This window comes from Bubalus kerabau, chromosome 6, assembly GCF_029407905.1.
Source record: "Bubalus kerabau isolate K-KA32 ecotype Philippines breed swamp buffalo chromosome 6, PCC_UOA_SB_1v2, whole genome shotgun sequence".
NCBI lineage: Eukaryota > Metazoa > Chordata > Mammalia > Artiodactyla > Bovidae > Bubalus > Bubalus kerabau.
Window position 1 is genome coordinate 72849735 of NC_073629.1, and position 14181 is coordinate 72863915.

Genomic DNA, 14181 nt, shown 5'->3' on the forward strand with positions numbered 1-14181 from the left:
AGGTCACCAAAGTTTGAAAAAAAGATGTGAACACTTCTTTTGAACAAATAATGTGTTTTTCCATATGGGAAATTCAGTGGGGTATGCAAAAATAAAGGTATAGTAACTACTATGACGGAGAAGGCAACGGCACCCCACTCCAGTACTCTTGCCTGGAAAACCCCATGGATGGAGGAGCCTGGTAGGCTGAAGTCCATGGGGTCCCCAAGAGTCAGACACGACTGAGCGACTTCACTTTCACTTTTCACTTTCATGCATTGGAGAAGGAAATGGAAACCTGCTCCAGTGTTCTTGCCTGGAGAATCCCAGGGACGGGGGAGCCTGGTGGGCTGACATCTATGGGGTCCCAGAGAGTCAGACATGACTGAAATGACTTAGCAGCAACTACTATGAAAGTTTATCAAGGTTTCAGAACACAAGATCAATATACAAAAGTAAACTGCATTCCTATGACTCAACAGTTAAAAATGGAAATTAAAATTTAACAAAGCACTAGATATTGCAATAGCATAAAATAATATAAAACTATTAGGGATCAGATCAGATCAGTTGCTCAGTCGTGTCCAACTGTTTGCGACCCCATGAATTGCAGCACGCCAGGCCTCCCTGTCCATCACCAGCTTCCGGAGTTCACTCAAACTCACATCCATCGAGTCAGTGATGCCATCCAGCCATCTCATCCTCTGGCATCCCCTTCTCCTCCTGCCCCAATCCCTCCCAGCATCAGAGTCTTTTCCAATGAGTCAATTCTTCGCATGAGGTGGCCAAAGTACTGGAGTTTCAGCTTTAGCATCATTCCTTCCAAAGAAATCCTAGGGCTGATCTCCTTCAGAATGGACTGGTTGGATCTCCTTGCAGTCCAAGGGACTCTCAAGAGTTTTCTCCAACACCACAGTTCAAAAACATCAATTCTTTGGTGCTCAGCCTTCTTCACAGTCCAACTCTCACATCCATACATGACCACAGGAAAAACCATAGCCTTGACTAGACGGACCTTTGTTGGCAAAGTAATGGCTCTGCTTTTGAATATGCTATCTAGGTTGGTCATAACTTTCCTTCCAAGGAATAGCGTCTTTTAATTTCATGGCTGCAGTCACCATCTGCAGTGATTTTGGAGCCCAGAAAAATAAAGTATGATACTGTTTCCACTGCTTCCCCATCTATTTCCCGTGAAGTGGTGGGACCGGATGCCATGATCTTCATTTTCTGAATGTTGAGCTTTAAGCCAGCTTTTTCATTCTCCACTTTCACTTTCATCAAGAGGCTTTTGAGTTCCTCTTCACTTTCTGCCATAAGGGTGGTGTCATCTGCATATCTGAGGTGACTGATATTTCTCCCGGCAATCTTGATTCCAGTTTGTGTTTTTTCCAGTCCAGCGTTTCTCATGATGTACTCTGCATATATGTTAAATAAGCAGGGTGACAATATACAGCCTTGACGTACTCTTTTTCCTCTTTGGAACCAGTCTGTTGCTTCCTGACCTGCATACAAATTTCTCAAGAGGCAGATCAGGTGGTCTGGTATGCCCATCTCTTGAAGAATTGTCCAGAGTTTATTGTGATCCACACACTCAAAGGCTTTGGCATAGTCAATAAAGCAGAAATAGATGTTTTTCTGGAACTCTCTTGCTTTTTCCATGATCCAGCAGATGTTGGCAATTTGATCTCTGGTTCCTCTGCCTTTTCTAAAACCAGCTTGAACATCAGGAAGTTCACGGTTCACATATTGCTGAAGCCTGGCTTGGAGAATTTTAAGCATTACTTTACTAGCATGTGAGATGAGTGCAATTGTGTTGTAGTTTGAGCATTCTTTGTCATTGCCTTTCTTTGGGATTGAAATGAAAACTGACCTTTTCCAGTCCTGTGGCCACTGCTGAGTTTTCCAAATTTGCTGGCATATTGAGTGTAGCACTTTTAGGGATACATCTGACCAAAATCCCACAAAACTTGTAAACTGAAAATTAGAAAGCATTACTGAGAGGAATGAAAGAAGACCTAAATAAATGGAAATACATAGCTTGTTATTGCCTGAAGAATTCAATATGGGCAAAACATCAATTCTCCCCAAACTGATCTTTACCTGCAATGCACTCCAGTCAGAATTTCCACAAGTGCTTTTGTGGAAATTGACAAGTTGATGCTAAAATTAATCTGGCAATACAAAGAAGAGCCAAAACAACTTCAAAATGAAAAAAGTTGGTTACAAAACTAAACTTGACTTTGTTGCTTGTTAGTTGCTAGGTTGTGTCTAACTCTTCTGTGATCCCATGGACTATAGCCCACCAGGCTCCTCTGTCCATGGAATTTTCTAGGCGAGAATACTGGAGTAGGTCACCATTTCCTTCTCCAGGGAATCTTCCCAGCCCAGGGATGGAACCCACTTCTCTATTGTCTCCTGCATTGTCAGGCAGATTCTTAACCACAGAGCCTATATTACCAAAAGCATGGGACTGGTATCAAAACTGACAAATAGACCAAGAGAACCACCAAGAAATAGGTGGTCCAGAAACAAACAATCTCATAAGTTTGACACCAGATTTTTGACAAAGGTACAAAGTTAATTCAGTGAAGAAAGAACAAAATTTTCACTCTATTGGTGTTGGAACAACTTAATATCCTTATGCTAAATAAGCAAATTCTTATTTTTTTCCTTTTAACAATGGGAAAATAATTCAAAGTAAGCTATAGTTCTAAATGTAAAACCCAAAACTATAAAATTTCAGTAGGATTGTTGTTGCTGTTGTTGTTGTTAAGCAAGGATGTCTTAGATAAAATACCAAAGCATGGCATTTAAAAATAATTTTTGAAAAAATAGATTTCTAAAATAATCTATATATTTTGGCTCACCTAAAAACACTTCTGAGAGAACTTTAAAAAGCCACAGACTTGGAGGAAATTTGTAAATTGGGCTTCCCCAGTGACTCAGACAGTAAGGAATCTGCCTGCAATGTGGGAGACCCAGTTTCAATCCTTGGGCTGTGATGATCCCCTGGAGAAGGGAATGGCTACCTACTCCAGTATTTGTAAATTATGTATATGATAAAGAATTTGTATCCAGAATATGTAAAGAACCCTTAAATTCGATAATAAGTAAATGAACAAACATTATAAGAATGAAACAAAAATATTTGACTAGATACTTCCACAAAGAGATTTCTTGTCTGGAAGTAAACATACTGATTTTTGAAACAAAAATTTTAGAGAGGTATATACATGACATCTAAGAACTACATATTAGGTTCCAAAGAAAATGTGTGAGAAAAATGTTATGAAAATGAAAGCACCTAGAGGGGTGGGAGATGGGGGCAGTTTCAGGAGGGTGGGGACATATGTTTACCTGCAGCTGATTTGTGCTGACGTGTGACAGAGGCCAACACAATATTGCAGAGAAATCGTCCTTCAATAACAGGATTTTGTTCTATACTTCTCAATACTGTATAATTGTAATCTTTGATAATTAAAAACATAAAGTGGATCCCATTAAAGAAAAGAAAATGAAATCAGGTGAAAATTATGCTTTTAGATAAATCAGTAATAGTGCTAAATATTTCAAAAACCACTGTGGTATATATACTGTATGAGTTTTAAAAGTGTCATAAATTTGCAAGTCAGAATATTTCCTATATATACAAGACAAATATTTTGTGATGATGATGATAACAATGATGATCATACTGACGTCAAGTTTTCTGACAGAATTCCATGAAGTGTCAAGATGTCTGAGACACCTCTTGTTAAAGGTTGTTGATTCTGAATGCTCTAAGTTAATTTTTCTCCACATCATCTGCTTATCTCTGGATAAGAATCACACAGCATGTCTACTTAATATCCACCCTTATTAGCTCCAGCTAAAATCCTCCCCTCCTATGGCAGGCTGTTTATGTTTTTCTATTTGGTATTACTAGCCTCAATACTTAAGTCTGCAACATACTTGATGATGCTCAACAAATATGCATTTTTTAACTGAATAAACACTCTTTCATTTATATATCACAAATTTCTTTTCTAGTAGGCATTTTTGCAATGGGAATTCAATCTGAAGAACAATTGTATTTCAGAACATTTTTCTGTAGTTTACATTGAAACCTACATAGTGTATAGTATATATATATATAGTAGTGTATGGCATATATATATATATATGTGTGTGTGTGTGTGTGTGTGTGTAGATGTATAGTGTATAGTAGATATATATCAAAATCAAAGGAAGTAAAAATCTGACTCAAAGTATCTTAGAAGAATTTTGCATTCAGTTCAGTTCAGTTCAGTCACTCAGTCATGTCGGACTCTGTGATCTCATGAACTGCAGCACACCAGGCCTCCCAGTCCATCACCAGCTCCTGGAGTCCAACCAAACCCATGTCCATTGAGTCGGTGATGCCATCCAACTATCTCATCCTCTGTCATCCCCTTCTCCTCCTGCCCTCAATCTTTCCCAGAATCAGGGTCTTTGCAAATGAGTCAGCTCTTCACATCAGGTGGCCAAAGTATTGGAGTTTCAGCTTCAACATCAGTCCTACCAATGAACACCCAGGACTGATCTCCTTTAGGATGCACTGGTTGCATCTCCTTGCAGTCCAAGGGACTCTCAAGAGTCTTCTCCAACACCACAGTTCAAAAGCATCAATTCTTCTGCACTCAGCTTTCTTTGTAGTCCAACTCTCACATCCATACATGACCACTGGAAAAACCATAGCCTTGACTAGATGGACCTTTGTTGGCAAAGTAATGTCTCTGCTTTTGAATATGCTATCTAGGTTGGTCATAACTTTCTTTCCAAGGAGTAAGCATCTTTTAATTTCATGGCTGCAGTCACCATCTGCAGAGATTTTGGAGCCCCCAAAATAAAGTCTGATACTGTTTACACTGTTTCCCCATCTATTTCCCATGAAGTGATGGGACCGGATGCCATGATCTTCATTTTCTGAATGTTGAGCTTTAAGCCAACTTTTTCACTCTCCTCTTTCATTTTCATTAAGAGGCTCTTTAGTTCTTCTTCACTTTTTGCCATATGGGTGGTGTCATCTGCATATCTGAGGTTTTTGATATTTCTTCTGGCAATCTTGATTCCAGCTTGTGCTTCCTTCAGCCCAGGGTTTCTCATGATGTACTCTGCATATAAGTTAAATAAGCAGGGTGATAATATACAGCCTTGAAGTATTCCTTTTCCTATTGGGTTACCACTATTTCTGAAAGCCCAACACAGCTCACTACACTTTACCAAGTTTTACCATATTTTAGAGTTATATTCCCATAAAGTCATCAGGATAATAATAATAATTAGCATATCCATCACTCCCAAATATTCTTTCATGGCCTTTTGTAATCTCCATCTCCTCTTTCTCCACCCTAGTTTCATAGGAAACCATTTACTTATTTTCTGTCATTATAAATTACTTTTCACGTTTAGGTGGCTCAGTGGTAAAGAATCTCCTGCCAATGAAGGAGATGTGGGTTCAATCCCTGGATTGGGAAGATTCTTGCAGAAGGAAATGGCAACCCACCACAGTATTCTTGCCTGGAAAATCCCATCAACAGAGGAGCCTAGTGGGCTACTGTCCACAGGGTTGCAAAAGAGTTGTACATGTTTAGTGACTAAACAACAACATATATGTGTGTATACATATGATACATATAATTTTATATAAATGACATGATAGGGTGTTTTCACTTTTCAGTCTGACTTACTTCAATAATCAAAATTAATAGACATTCACCATGCTATTGTGAGCATCAATGGTTCATTTATTTTTATTGCTGAGTAGATTTCATTGATTGGATAGGCCATGTTTTTTATTTATTTATCTGTTGATTTTTTTCCCAAATTTTGACTAACACAAAGAAAGCTACTGCAGACATTATGTACAAGTCTTTATTTGAACATATGAATTCTTTTCTTTTGGGTTAAAACTAAGAGTTGAATGTATGAGCCATTTGGCAGGTTTACCTTTGCCTATTTAAGAAGCTGTCACAAGACGTGTGAACCATTATATAAATGGTATATTATATAAACAATTGTACCATTTATGTTTCCTTCAGAAATTATGAGAAGTCCAGTTCTTCCAGATAGTCACCAGTACTTGGTATTATGGTTTGCACATTCATATATGCACCCAAAATTCATATGTTGAAACCCTCACTCCAACATGATGGTTTTAAAAGGTTGGGCCTTTGGAAGACTCCATTCTGATGAATGGGATTAGTTCCTTAACAAAATGGATCCCAGAGGGCTCTTTTGCCCTCTTTTTATCATGTGAGGATACAAGAAGTCAGCGGTGTGCAACTCAGAAGAGGGCTGCCATTAGAACCCAACCATGCTGAAATTCTGATCTCAGCCTCCAGAATAATGAGAAAAAAATTTCTATTTTTCATGCACCATCTGGTCTATGGTTCTTTGTTATAGCAGTCCAAGCTACGACAATCTGTTTAGTCAGTCTTCAGTTTCCTCCTTTCTAATGTGTGTAACAGAGTCCAGTTGTGAATTTAATTTGCATTTCCTTAATTATTAATGATCTTGAACATATTTTATGTGATTTTATATATATATATATATATATCTGTCTTAAAATGGAAATATCACATCTATTCATATGAATTCTATTTTATTCCTTGTATGAAAAGAAGTTTGGACCAGCTTATCTATATGCTTCTTCCTACACTGTGACAATAATGCACATGAAAAAGAAGAAACTAGAATGAATACCAGTGATGTGCTCCCCCACCCCTCATTCCTCCTTTTTTCCCCCCAAGCCCATCACATACATGCTAGAACATATACCTCTTCAATCACTCTGTAACCAGTCTGTCACTTTGAAAGCTCAGTGTCGCTCCCCTGCTTTGCAGCACTATTCACACCCTGCCTAAGTCAATCATAGAGTATCATGCAGTCTACAACCCAGTATTCCTTACATCTGTCAAAAGAACAAGAAAAAAAACAGGACTGCACATCTTAGGAAAGACTCTAGTTAAGGTCAAAATCATTCAAAATCACTTGCACTGTATTTTTATTAAAGTCCTTTTGGAACGTGCAGAACCAAGTCAGTCTGAGGGAGAGAAAAGCTTCCTGTTCACTCCCAAATTGTGTCATGTTTAGGAGTGAACAGAAATATTTCACTTTTTTTTTTTTTCTGCAGCTTATAGGAAAGGATTTGAAGATAAGGATTCAACATCTACAAATGAAAATCTTTTTCTAAGACAGCATATAATGCTATGTATATCTATTAAGTGAAACGATTACGGCAAAGACAGACATCTGGTGTTGTCATTTATCTGAAAAGCATCTTTTAAAAGATTAGTTGCATTTCCCTGTAGCGAATTTAAATGAACGTTCTATAAAGTGGTTAGAGATACAACACATAAATTTGTGAATAAAAGTTTTGAAATTGTTAAAACAACAGGCACTGCTATTTTTTTAATGAAATGCTATTTAAATGGTTAGCATCCATGATATTCAAAATGATTTTGAATAGATAGAAATTGGTCATATCAGGCAGGTTCTCAGGTTGTATCTCTCAGTTCCACTAAAAAGCGATTTTTCTTTCTATCTTCTCATCTCTTTGAGTTGGTAACTATAGAATTTCTACGTACGAAAAAAAAAAGTCCTCCCTCCAAATGTTTTCATCTATGTTTGCAAGATTTTTGTAAAAATCCTCTATTAGTAAAGTTTCCTACAACAGATACCACGATAGGATCAGATTTATGCATTTATTACCTTAACTAGGCCACCATTGCCAGGACAAAATAATCTAAGTACAGCTAAGTTAGTAAAATAATAACTTTCATTTTAAATAATTGAATTGTTTGATCCTATAATCTGTTTCTAGCATTTTGTGAGGACAATACATTGTCATGAATATTTGATTAATGCTCTGCTTCTTTTCCAAAAGAAAAAATATATATAATATGTATATCATGTACATATCATGTACATTGGGCTTCTCAGGTGGTGCTAGTGGTAAAGAATTTGCCTGCTAATGCAGGAGGTGTAAGAGACCCAGGTTCAATCCTGGCTCAGGAAGATCCCCTGGAGAAGGGAATGGCCACCTACTCCAGTATTCTTGCCTGGAGAATCCCACAGACAGAAGAGCCTAGCAGACTACAGTCCACAGGGTCTCAAAGAGTCAGACATGCCTGAAGTGACTGAGCAGACATCATGTACACCTAATGTTAATATAATCTCAGGAGTATGAAATGTGGGTCCATGGAAGCCATGTAAAGTAGCCCCAGGACCGCCACATCCAGATATGTAAATTATGCCCTATAGAAGGGCACCAAGATGTGGAAGTGATGAAGTGTATGGGGTTATGGAGGGAGGAAGATAGGACTAAAATCTAGCTTGCTCTCAGCTCACCAACTCTTGTACGGTAACAATGTCTATAGTAAAAATTTACTCTCTAATTCATACAAAATCACAGTGTGCTATAAGATGTCATAACTACATCTATAATAATTTTCTTAATCATAAAGTTTTTCTCATTCAATCATTAGCTTAACATCATATCTTGACCCAGGTAAGATTTTAACTTATATAAACCATCAAGATAGAGCTGATTTTACATTCTCTAGGGTCAGTTCCATGTTTATTTTAGTTCTGTGATTATAGCAGAGTAATTAGTCTATGGAATAAATAATAAACCATCTTTGGATTAGAGTAATTTGTGGGTGTGTATATGTGTGTGTGTGTGTGTGTGTGTGTGTGTGTGTGTGTGTTTAATGCAATTTAAACCAAAGTCCTCTACATTCTGTGAAACCCACATCTCTTCTTTGTGATATTTAAGATACTCATTGTTTATCTAATAATTTGTATCATTTTCTTACTCTAGAATGTCCTACATCTTGAATAACACTATACAAATAAGAAGGTTCAACCTATTTATTCAACATACTTGCCATAAATTCTAAAAATACTGAAATTATCCTTCTGGATTTCTCTCCTTGTATTCAAATTATTGTAATTTGATTTAAAACATTGCAGTTAACAGATTAAGTTTATTCATTTCAACACGAACATATTTCACCCAGTTCCATTTGACTAGGTCCATGAGATACTGGGTAATAGAAATGGAATATAAAAATAATTACCACTGGGGAAGTTTTGCTTTTATATTACACAACATAGTTGTCCATAAATGTAATTCTCTTGCTACTGATTAAAAAAAAAAAACAAACACTTTTGACATAACATAAAAATTCATGAACAAATTTTGTATTAAAACATGTGGTTTATTTCTGGGCTTTAAAAACCTCAATGAATTAATTTGTGTCCAAATATTAGGCAAAACTATCTAATATATACGTCATCCAAATGGAAAGCAGTCTATCAAAAGTAAAGAATAAAAATTAGAATACAATTAAAAGGAAATGATTAATAACATGGGAAGTTACAGACTTAACATCTACTGCAATAAAATTAGTACATTGCCTATTTCTGTAAAGACACTGTGCTACAAAATTTTAGGTGAGTTAATAATATGAGAAAGAATGGTATTTCTTTGTTTCTTTCTTCTCTTTATACTGCCATCTTCCTTTCAATTTAAGTGTCCTTTAGAGCTGCATCCTCTGTTTTCTGTTTATAAAATGCTTTTTAACAGGTATATGTTGATATTGCCAACCAACCTCTAGTCAATCTATGTTGTCATATCACCTTAAACATTCTCTGAGAAATGATTTTTTCCTCACTCTCTAGCTACATGTACTGAGAGAATGATAATAAGACATGAACTTCTGGGATGCAACCAGAGCAGTGCTTCAGGATAAATTCTTAGCTTTAAGCTTATGCCTGTAAAAAACAAACAAACAAAAAGGTGTTAGAGACCTAAGGTCTCTAAGACCAAAGCTTCTAGCTTAATGTGATATAAAAAGAAATGCAAAACCAATTTCAAAGAAAAGAGAAGTGATCAAATAACAAAGATAGTAAAAATCAAGGAAATACAAAATTGGCTTTAAAATCAATACAGTTAATTTGGTTGTTTGACAAGAAAAAAATAGAAAAAACACAAATTGTAAGTATGGCATTAAGAAGATAATTAGATCATCTTATAGTAAAGGTAATAAACTTAACATTTTACACAAAATACATCTTTCAAAAAGTAAGATTTACCAAAAAGGTACAAAATATAATAGGAAATTTGAATATTTGAAATTTTTATCTAGTATTGGTATTATTTGCCTCAAGTAAGTTTCACAGAAGGAGAAGGCAATGGCACCCCACTCCAGTACTCTTGCCTGGAAAATCCCATGGATGGAGGAGCCTGGTAGGCTGCAGTCCATGGAGTTGCTAAGAGTCAGACATGACTGAGTGACTTTACTTTCACTTTTCACTTACATGCATTGGAGAAGGGAATGGCAACCCACTCCAGTGTTCTTGCCTGGAGAATCCCAGGGATGAGGGAGCCTGGTGGGCTGCCATCTATGGGGTCACACAGAGTCAGACACGACTGAAGTGACTTAGTAGTTTCACAGAGAAAATTATTCATGTCAGTTTTACATATGAGACCTTACAAACATTTGAGGAAAAACTTATACCAGTCTTATAAAGATTTTTTCAAAAGAGAGACAAGTTGGAAACACTTTGCATTCTTTTTAATACAAGCAGTGAGATATTAATACCAAAATTTTGCAAACACTATAAGTAAGGACAACTGGAAAACAATTTATCACATAAATAAAAATTAAGAATTCCAACGTAAAATATCTGCAAATCAAATCTAGAAATATATAAAATAAAATTCATCAAAACTCACTTGTGTTTACTCCAGGAGTGTGAGGGTGGTTTAACATTTAAAAATCAATCAGTGCTATTCATCACAAAAATGCATTAAAAGAGAAAAATCATGTGATTGTCTAAATAAATGGGAAAAATTATTTGATAAAATTCTAAAGTTCAGATAAAAATTTTCTGCTAGCTGGAAATAGAAACTTTCTAATTATAAAAATGAATATTTTAGATATGCAGTAAAAATCATACAAAACTGTATATACATGAAAGTCTTCCAGTTGAGGTCTGTGATTTACACTGTATTTATCCTGTTTTTATTTCATCAATCTTTATGTGTATTCATTTTTTTTTAATTTTATTTTATTTTTAAACTTTACATAATTGTATTAGTTTTGCCAAATATCAAAATGAATCCGCCACAGGTATACATGTGTTCCCCATCCTGAACCCTCCTCCCTCCTCCCTCCCCATACCATCCCTCTGGGTCATCCCAGTGCACTAGCCCCAAGCATCCAGTATCGTGCATCGAACCTGGACTGGCAACTCGTTTCATACGTATTTTACATGTTTCAATGCCATTCTCCCAAATCTTCCCACCCTCTCCCTCTCTCTCAGAGTCCATAAGACTGTTCTAACAGTCATCAATCTTTAATAGTGAATTAACATCTTTCATTCATTTTGATATTTTTTTCTAAATATTTATTTTTTCTAAACTAGTATTCACATACTGGTTCATATCCATTATCTTTCTTATTTTTTTCAGGCACTCCAATTACTCATTTTTAGAATTTTCAGTGTGTCTTTCATGTTTACTTTTTCCTATTTTCTGATTTTTCTGTGTTTCTGGGATTTAGTTGAAAATACACAACTTTATAGAGCATAACTAGCTTGAATAATTCAAATCAGCTCTGTTGACTACACATTATTCCATCTAGCTTGCATCTCTAGTCCTAACTTCTCAATGTTAATAAAGTTATTTTTATAACACTATATTTACAGAATTTTTACATGAATTATACATTTATTCCATCAAACAACTAAAAGGCATTATTTTCTTTCAATAAATTCTGAGTAAAAATCCTTGAATTTATTTTCTTTCTTTTCAGTTAAATATATATGTGTGTGTATATATATATATATATATATATATATACTCTTTTATATTGTGATTTATTACAAGATCTTGAGTGTAGTTCCCTGTGCTACACAGTAGGGTCTTGTTGTTTATTCACCGTCTATATAGTAGCATGTGCTAATTTCAAACTCCCAATTCTTCCCTAACTTAGCCCCTCCCCCTTGGCAACCACAAGTCTGCTCTATGTCTGTGAGTCTGTTTTTGGTTCATACATATGTTCATTTACGTCATAGTTTAGATTCCACATGTAAATGATGTATGGTATATATGGTACCACTTACTATGATAATCTCTAGGTTCAGCCATGTTGCTACAAATGACATTATTTCATTCTTTTTAATGTCTGAGTAATATTCATCGTGTGTATACATGTGTAGCATCTTTATCGATTCACTTGTCAATAGACATTTAGGTTGTTTCCCTGTCTTGGAACAGTGCTGCTATGAATATAGGAGTGCATGTATCTTTGCTAATTATACTTTTTCTGAGTATGTTCTGGAGTGAGATTGCTGGATTATATGGTAACTCTATTTATAATTTTTTAGAGGAACCTCCATACTCTTCACCACAGTGGCTGCACCAATTTACATTCCCATCATTTTCTCTACTCCTTCTTTATTATGTATAACTCGTAGACATTTTAATGAAGGCCATTCTATCAAGTGTGAGGTTTGAGTTAAATATTTTAATTCTTGCCCCTAGTAGATCTTTCACAAAGTCCAGCTAATTATTAATTCAAAAACTTTACATTGGGCTTCCCAGGTGCCTCAGGGGTAAAGAATCTGCCTACTAGTGCAGGCGACATGGGTTCAACCCTTGGGTAGGGCTGCTGCTGCTGCTGCTAAGTCGCTTCAGTTGTGTCCGACTCTGTGTGACCCCATAGACGGCAGCCCACCAGGCTCCCTCATCCCTGGGTTTCTCCAGGCAAGAACACTGGAGTGGGTTGCCATTTCCTTCTCCAATGCATGAAAGTGAAAAGTGAAGTCGCTAAGTCGTGTCTGACTCTTTGCGACCCTATGGACTGCGGCCTACCAGGCTCCTCCACCTATGGGATTTTCCAAGCAAGCAGATCCCCAGAAAAGAAAATGGCCATGCCACTCCAGTATGATTGCCTGGGAAATTCCATGGACAGAGGAGTCTGGCTGGCTACAGTCCATAGGGTCACAAGGAGTTGGAGATGACTGAGTGACTGAGCATACTAGATTTCAGTTCAGTTTAGTTCAGTTACTCAGTCGTGTCTGACTCTTTGTGACCCCATGAATCGCAGCACGCCAGGCCTCCCTGTCTATCACCAACTCCTGGAGTTCGTTCAGACTCATGTCCATCGAGTCAGTGATGCCATTCAGCCATCTCATTCTCTGCCATCCATTCTCCTCCTGCCCCCAATCCCTCCCAGCAGCAGAGTCTTTTCCAATGAGTCAACTCTTCTCATGATGTGGCCAAAGTACTGAGTTTCAGCTTCAGCATCATTCCTTCCAAAGAAATCCCAGGGCTGATCTCTTTCAGAATGGACTGGTTGGATCTCCTTGTAGTCCAAGGGACTCTAAAGAGTCTTCTCCAACACCACACTTCAAAAGCATCAATTCTTTAGTGCTCAGCTTTCTTCACAGTCCAATTCTCACATCCATACATGACACTGGAAAAACCATAGCCTTGACTAGAGGGACCTTTGTTGGCAAATTAATGTCTCTGCTTTTGAATATGCTATCTAGATTGATCATAACTTTCCTTCCAAGGAGTAAGTGTCTTTTAATTTCATGGCTGCAGTCACCATCTGCAGTGAGTTTGGAGCCCCAAAAAATAAAGTCTGACACTGTTTCCACTGTTTCCCCATCTATTTCCCATGAAGTGATGGGACCGGATGCCATGATCTTCGTTTTCTGAATGTTGAGCTTTAGGCCAACTTTTTCACTCTCCACTTTCACTTTCATCAAGAGGCTTTTTAGTTCCTCTTCACTTTCTGCCATAAGGGTGGTGTCATCTGCATATCTGCATTTCCATCACTGTCAGGTTTATATTATGAAACATTTAGGATGTTTTTGCCTAGGTCCTTATGTTTTGTTGGAGAAATCTTGTCAAAAATATTCTAAGCTATCCTCCCCAACCTTATGAGAACAACACTAATATGGAGAGACATGAAGGTCAGGCCAAATGTGAAGCTGGTATGAAGCACCTAGAAATGAAATAGTGAGAACAAAATTTTAATCCAAGAGTGAAGAAGGAGAGTCAATAAAGTAGCAGCCAGTGCCATCTTTGTAGATAGGCAACAGTTTCAATCAAATTGTCATCTCAGGATTTTGAGACCAGAGATTTTGGGTACTAGTCAACAT